Source organism: Cornus florida, unplaced genomic scaffold (assembly GCF_030987335.1).
Source record: "Cornus florida cultivar Cherokee Brave unplaced genomic scaffold, ASM3098733v1 CherokeeBrave_3.0.0_Hap2_Chr10, whole genome shotgun sequence".
Classification (NCBI taxonomy): Eukaryota; Viridiplantae; Streptophyta; class Magnoliopsida; order Cornales; family Cornaceae; genus Cornus; species Cornus florida.
In genome coordinates this window covers 40,744,895-40,753,157 of record NW_026775580.1, presented here as the reverse complement: position 1 = coordinate 40,753,157, position 8,263 = coordinate 40,744,895, and positions in this window count along the sequence as shown.

Genomic DNA, 8,263 nt, shown 5'->3' with positions numbered 1-8,263 from the left:
TGCATGCTCATTTCCTACGAGTAACTTTATGTTGCTCACCCCAAAGTTACTGGGGTATATTTCAGGTGCAAGATTCAAAATCTGGAGGATTGCACTTTCCTTGGGTGATTTGTAGATTTAAAGTCCATTTAAATGTATTCTTGTACACATGCAAGTGTTTGCATGTTTGAGTTTGCCATTGAAATGTAATTTTTCTAACTTGGAGGTTTGACATGTCAAATGTTGTAAATGAGTTGTAATAAGGCCATGGGCCATTGTAGCATGTTTAAAATACCATTTTACACTTGCGTGTATGTTCACATCATCACACAATAGCATATAATGCAATTTGATCATGCCATGGGGAGTCATTTTGATGCCTTAGGGATGACATACATCTCTAGTGGCCACTTAGTTTCCTTCGCTTCCGCATTTCGGATCCGTTATTAGGTCATTCTTTTGGTTCATCATAAGACACACTGGGTTGAAAAATCTAGGGTCGTCACAGGTGGTATCAGAGCTCCTAGGTTCGAAAACCTTAGGACGACGGGTTTTGGGTGCATATCATGCTTTTGTTGCCATGCTCTATGTGTTTATATGCTTTATGATAAATGTTTTGGTTGATAACATGTTTATGTGCTTGCGTGCTACATGTTGTATGCCGTTTGTTTAGCATTGTTTTATTCTAATGTAAAGAGCATGACATGTGACGTATGCTAGATTAGAATTGTATATGCATAATTGTGTTGCATATTTGGCATGACATGGGGTTGGTCATTGAGGCACGAGTTGAGGTTGATGGTGATTGTAGTCACAGTTTCGTGGTAGTATAGGTTGTTGTCGACTTAGTATTGGTTTTGAGGTCGGTGGATGGTCACATTTTGTTTAGGCTCTTGTGAGATGAGTCATTTGGCGTTACCGTAGTGGTGGATTTGTTGGTTTCGGGCCATTATGAGGTTATGGACCTCTTAGGATCCTTGATTGTCCAGGAATATTCCTCTAGAACTTGCATATTTCATGGGCGGGTACGTTTGTGGGCGGGTGCATGGCACTGTCATGCTACCGTGCGGGCTAGCTACAAGCGCAGTTCGGATGGAATCAATGTTGGTTTTGTTTTGATAGGCATTGTCCTTTGATCGGTGATGATGATGGTTGTTTTGGAGATCATTCGTGGTGATTGATTTGGTTGTTGTTGGTATGGCTATAGTTGCCATTTTCTTTGAGTTCTCCTTGCGCGATGACGCTTTTGGGATTAAGTCGATTGATAGATGCTTCGGGTAGAGAGAACATTGCATTGTTAGTGTCACTTGTAGTGTCACCCTTAGATTCAGAGATGGATTGTAAGAGTCTTACCATTGTGGTAAGGGCTTACGTTTGTTTTGAGACAGGTTATTGTTGCATTGGTTTTTGGAGTCAGTGTATAGCTAGGACTGGTCCTTTCTTTTTATCTAGGCACTCTAGGACACAATGTCCATAGGGTTCATTGTTGCATCACTTTTGTTTTCTGCAGTTTCATTTACTACCATGTTAGTAATATGATTTATGATATTGTGATGCACGAGTAGGTGGAGGTCTATCCACATTTGCCTTCTTGTTGTGTGGCAATAGCATGCCTTTCTTATATGCTTCGAGATGCCATGTTGTTACTGCGCTTTAATGACATGCTTTTGTGTTTATGTGGAGACGTGCAACATGTGCTTTTGATTATCATCTATGTGAGTAGATTTTCTTTTTGGTAGTTGCATTCCTTGTCATATGCATGACTTCCAGGTTTGGCTTTCCCATTCGTTTCCCTTGGTTGCACGTAGTCTGTATGCGGGTTTCCACAATGGTTTTGTGTTGGTTCGTGTTAGGGACTTCACAAGGAGTGAGTTTCTTCCCTCCGTTGCGTTGTACACTATTTTGGGGTTGGTTGGTCCATCAAGATCATCGTTGTTGTCTTGAGTCCTTGGTGAGGATTTGATAGATTTTGGTTGACTTACTTCCATGTAGGGGGTGAAGTCTTTAACCTTGTTGCCTTTCATTTCAGAGATGGAGTCGTGGTGTTGTCCTTTTTAGGACTGGTGGTCCCCTTTCTTTCGTGTCTTCCCTTGGGGAGTTCCTGCCGTGGTTGTTGACGGTTGTGGTGCTCAAAGTGAGTTAATTGGTGTGAGATCCTTTTACGGAGACTTATGTCCATATCTTTGAGGATTGTTTGATTCGTGAGGTGAGCTCGATACTCTTTTGAGAATGTCTTTTGGAGACTTGCTCCAGTTTTGGAGGCCTGGATGTGGTTGACTCTTAGGAGGAGTTTTGGAGGATCGTTGTTGGATATGGCTTGCTTGTGGAGTTTTCTCGTCCTAGTTATGACTAGGCATGGTGCGATACCTCTCGGATCCGAGACATGGGTTGATCAGGCTCAGGCCCAAACTCGAGGGAATATCAAACAATTAAAGTATTTTAAAATGAATACAGATGAGAAAATGAAATAATAAAGATAGAATAAAGTTGAAAGAAATACTAATTATAAAACCCTCCATGTATAACTGAATAATAAAACTCCAATCTTCAAAAACTTCAAGCACGATCAAGCTCTAAGGCTAGAACCGTCCTGTACCTGATGATCGGTTGAGTCGATTACAATTATAAATCAACCTTCGCAATAGCACGAATCATTGTAAAATAGGGCTATTGGTCGGGTAAGTCGAACCACTGGGACTGCGCTAATCTATGGCAACCTAAGTGTCTAGAGTCTTTTTAGAATGATAGGGGTGTTCATAGAGGATTTGTTGGTTATCACTTAAGCTATGAAATTAAGGTGCATCAAATAAAGGTTTGCACGAGTTGAAGGGAGATGAAATACAAGTAAGGAGGACTAGGGAAGTGAATCCGCCTCCATCCCTATACACATGCTAGATTAGAGCTAAATTGGGGGAAAACAATATATATATATAGTCATGATACATAGCACACTTGGTTGCTATGTTATCCTCAAGAAATTCATTAAATCAGAAGCAAGCATAATCCATCAAAGGTTAACATGTCTAGACTACCTAACTAAGGTGTAGCTTAACCACATTTACTTGAATGAAAAACTATCAAGCCCTAGATAAAATGATGAAGCACATGAAGGCAAGAAATAAGCATAAATCATCAAAGGTTTCACCTAAGCAATGATCTATCAAAGTCCTTAACAACATGCCATTAAACCATTTCATAACCTTGCTTCCATTGTCACCATGAAAACTTAAGCAATATGATTAAAATAAGATATCATCTACAACTAGATAATCAACTTAAAGAAATCATCCATACATATATCAACATTCATTACAAGACATGAAGTGCTCTTGGTTATGAAAAGACCATAAAAATATACATTGTAATCCCCAAAATATAACTATACTAGGACATGCTTACAAGAGAGGGACTTCATCACCTCCCTAGAAGGAGGTTTAGTTACCCATGGGAGCCTTAGAAGAGGGAAGAAGCTTGGTTCGAACCTCCATTTTCGAGCTCCCTTCCTTTTGCTTCAAGAATTCTTTCTTTTTCTCCTCTTTCTCTCTCCACAAATCTTGCAAAGATCAGATTTCCTTTTCTTTGTGTGGTTTCCCCCTTTTGTAAGGACATCTCCCTCCACAAAACAAGGCACAGAAAACCACCAAAAGATATCTCCAACCAACCCATAAAGATGGAAATCAGAGATGAGAGAAACAAGGTGCAAGTGGGCTGAAGTGATGGTTCTCGGATAGGAAGCTGCCCGGAGTTCGACCGCTCAAACTAAGGACTTCGAGCGCTCGAACTAGCACTTCGAGCGCTCGAACTAAGGACTTCGAGCGCTCGAACTAAGGACTTCGAGTGCTCGAAGTTAGTCCAGTGAGCTCCTTGCTCTTAACCTGCTGTGCACAACTTTGGTAGAACAGCCATAACTTTTTGTTCCGATTTCCAAATGACGAACCGTTTAAAGATTTTAAAAGTTAAATCGAAGCTCTAAATATGTCATGTTTAAATGGAAGATCAGTTCTCGAGTTTGATTGGTCAAAAATGGCAAGCAAAGTCAGATTCTGCTGCTGCCAGAACTTAGCCTTGAGCACATTGCTATTCAAAGATTTGATAAAACACCATTTTTGCTCCTTTTTGGCCAATGAACCTGAAAATAAATAAAGGCGTGCAAATAAAGATAATTTACAAAGAATAATCAAAAGATGGATTGAACTAATGCAGCTAAGGGCGCTTGAATATGCAATATTCGGCGCTTATCACACCCCCAAACTTACATTTTGCTAGTCCCTTAGCAAAACTAAGATGAAAAACTCAATGAAATGACAACAATGGAAATGATACCACAAAATCAACTATGGCAAAATGAGATATATACATAGCTCGAATATAACTCGAAACAGACACAGGACTGGAGACGGGGACATTGAGGAGACTACCATGCATATATGAAGCATTGATACAAAAAAAAAAAATGGTTAAACACATTTTAATAAACACGCATCAACATCCTAGTCTATATAAATAACTCAATTGTCATCTCTTGACTGGAAATCAACTCTAGCTTCAGTGAAAGTGGATTGGATTCACAACATGCGGCTTTTACTTTCTTTTTCTAGTTTCAAGACACAAGTCTTCAAATCGTTGAATTCTCTTTTAAATGAAGTTCCTAAGGCATGAATTAAATTATAAACAACTTTGTTGCTTGTTGACAGTTTATTTTAACTTGAAAATGATACATAAAATGGTTGTGCAATGCTGAAATCCTTTAAGCTTTCTAACCAACCCGTATAGCAAGCGTTAGGCCAACAACTCCCAAACCAGATGGGTTTAGGGTGCTGAATGTAGAGACACTCCTAGGGCTTAATAGCTCTAATTGGCAAGGCTACGAACTCCAACGAACCATGTTTAATAAAAATATTTTTGAATGACCGTGCAATGTCTAAGTCTTTTAAGCTTTCTGACCAACCTATATAGCAAGCGTTAGGCCAACAACTCCTAAACCAGATGGCTTTAGGGTGTTGAGTGTAGGGGCACTCCTAGGGCTTAATAACTCAAGTTGGAAAGGCTACAAACTCAAACTGGTCAAGATTTGTTTTTTTTTTTTTTTTTTTTTTTTTTTCACACCAAAGGTATCCATCTATTAGGTTCATCAATTCAGATTGACTAGGTCAAGATCACGGTTAATCAAGTTACATGCCTCACGGTTAAGTTTCCAATGTGCATCTGTGCATTGTGAAGCAAAAAAGAATGGAAAATCCAACGAGAATCTAATTGAGACATTTATACAGACTAATTTGAAACCACATGATCGCTTTAAAATCACATTTTTTTATTTATTTTCAAAAATTCACAATTGCTTCTATATCCATAGTATTAAACATATGCTTTATCTCCGCCCAGTTTCAAATTATACTGTCATTGCTTAGCAAAAATATGGACCCAACAATGCAAGTTGCACCCCCAAACTGGAAGGACACATTGTCCTCAATGTGGGAGACAAAGATGGAAAAAAAAAATAAATAAAGGGCAAAGGGGAAAAAAAAGGAACAAAAATACCTAGTGGAGCAACGAAGGCAAAGGCGTCCAGCTATATACAAGCGCAAAAGGTGTCCCCCAAACTTGAAAGGTGCCACCTGGAATGGGACATGAAGAAAAAAAAAAGCAGAACAACGACAAAAATAGTAACAAACAGTAAAATATGGACGGAAAATGTCGAAAAAGGAGATAACAGAAAAGCTAAAGTATTTTTATTCATAAAAACATGATTACAAAAGGAATTGAGAGTCAATCATGTTGAACTAGAGCAACTTGTGCATAGCACAATCCTAAAGGTGAAAAGTAAAAGAAAAACAGAAAGGAAACATACAAAAGTACGAAACAAAATGAAAAAGTCCAACATTGGTAACTAGCTACGGGGTCGACAGCAAGACGACGGTCTTCTTCGGCACGGAAGTAGTCTTCCCGCACAGTCCGAGTGTAGTCGGCTAAAGAAAGCTCAAAACGATCCATCCGCTCATGAAGACGGACAAGACTATCCCAGAAGAAGGCTTGGTTAGGCGGAAGATCAACAGGAGGCTCATCCCTTGCAGTGTCCTCCGCCATGGGGTCATCCTCAGATAAAGGAGGAGATGGAGAGTGGGGCAAAGGAGGAGCAGCGAGCCGAGGGTTCCGAGAATGGCTGAGAACATTGGTCCACTGGCGGAGAGTAAAAGTTTGAATCTTTTTGCCCCTTGGTTCATGAGGGGGAACCATGAAGCCCTTGTACTTCAAGAGCTTGATAACAAAGAATGGTAATGGCAAAGGCCGATTTTTAAGACGCTGCTACCGTGCGTTGATACACTCGTCCCAAAACCGCATGAATGTGTCCCAAATGAGTTCGGGGACAGAGAACCATTTGCCTTGGTCTATGGCATACAAGGCTTGCAACATTAGGCCTCGGCGCTCGATGCTATGTGCCAAAGGGTAAACATTATGCTTGAGAACGGAGTCAAGGAACCAAACTCGCTCTGGAAGGGTGGATTTGAGGGTAAAGCTCCGAGGGCGATGAGGGTCATCCACGTTGCAAATGGCATCGACAACCTGCTCCACGGTTAAAGTATCCGGCTCCTCATATAAAGGGAGATTCTCACGATTGACAATGTCATCGGGGCACTCCAGAGGACAGCCAGAGACGGCCACCATGTCCGCAAGAGTGAAGGAAAAAGGGATGCCATCAATGGATGTGGTGAGAGTGACCGGCGGCTCTTCAGGGCAATTAAGATTCTAGAAGAAGAGCCGCACCACACGGTGGTAGGTGACCTTGGAAACAGGTTGGCAAATGTGTTGAAGATGCCGGTTAACTAGCTCAGTGACCGCCCATGAAGTGGTGGGATGAGTGTCAAAGACACCTGTGAGTGGGAAGAGAAGCTCATAATTGAGCTCTTTGTAGAGCTAAGGGGCGCGAGGCTGTTCATAAGGAATGACGGGAACATCCTCAGAGGGTCTAGGACGACGGGAAGGTCCTGCACGAGACATATGGAGAGGCGAACTTGGTTGGGGAATTTCAGCGAACACCCGATATGCATAAAGAAAAAAAGGATGTGAGAATGAGAGGAATCTATGAAGAAACCCAAAAAATTTCAGACACAATGCTTTCTATGATAGAGCATAGCAACAAGCACAATTAAACTCCAAAGATTTGACGCCCATACTCCTCAAATGTAAGAAGAAAATAGAAAAATTAAAGAGAAAGAGGGAAGAGACATACCTGGGAAGAAGAGTAGAGAAATGCACTGGTGGAATGGGGAGGAATGATGGGGGTGAGGGGCATATATAAAGGGATGGATGAAGAAGAAGGAGAGGAGAGGGATGTGGGTATGAGTTAATGGAGGAAGAGAGGAAGGTGGAAAGGTGGAGGTTGTGGGTGATGGAGGGAGTGGGGGAGGTAGGAATTAATGGAGGAAGAGAGGAAGGTGGAAAAGTGGAGGTTGTGGGTGATGGAGGGAGTGGGGGAGGTAGGAGAGAAGTAATGGGAGAGAGAAAAGGTGGAAATGGAGTGTGGAGGTCGTGGGTTAGGGAGTTAGAAAGACGTGGGAGAAGGAGAGTCGGTTTTTAAAAACTGGGGAATGGGGGTTCGAGCGCTCGAAGTTAGGCCTTCGAGCGCTCGAACTTGAGGCAGTGAGTTTCGAGCGCTCGAAGTGTGCACTTCGAGCGCTCGAACTTCAGGCAGTGAGCTTCGATGGATTTTCGAGGGCTCGAAGTAAGGACTTCGAGTGCTCGAACTTGAGACAGTAGGCTCCTAACTGAAAATTGGAAGTTTTAAGGGCTCGAAGCCTGGACTTTGAGTGTTCGAAATTGGACCAGGGAGCAAAGCTTGGGTGAAATGTCTGAAATTGCCTATTTGCCAACATCTCTTTAATGCATGAATGGAATTTGGAGTTAATTTTCCCATAATGCATAAAAAAGATATAGAGGTCTTACACATGCGAAGCATTCCAACAATCCAATAAAATTGCCGGATGGAGCTGAAAATTTCCTAGTATGAAAACAAGGGTTGTAGAAACCCTCAGAGAACCAGTTTGAATTATTGGACACAATTTAAGATAATTCCAGATAAGGTTAAATTTTGGCTTTCCTTAGTAATTTCCTAGAAATTTCAAAGCCCAGGTAATGAGAATGCAGAGAAGTCTGGAAATAGAAAGAAGTGCTTCTCTTGCTATGCTAAATTTAAAGTCGATAGCTAGATGAAGCTAGAACAGGCATCAATCCTCATAAATTGGGTCCGTCAAGAGGACTTCCTCAATTTTTCGGGTTGGGACTATGC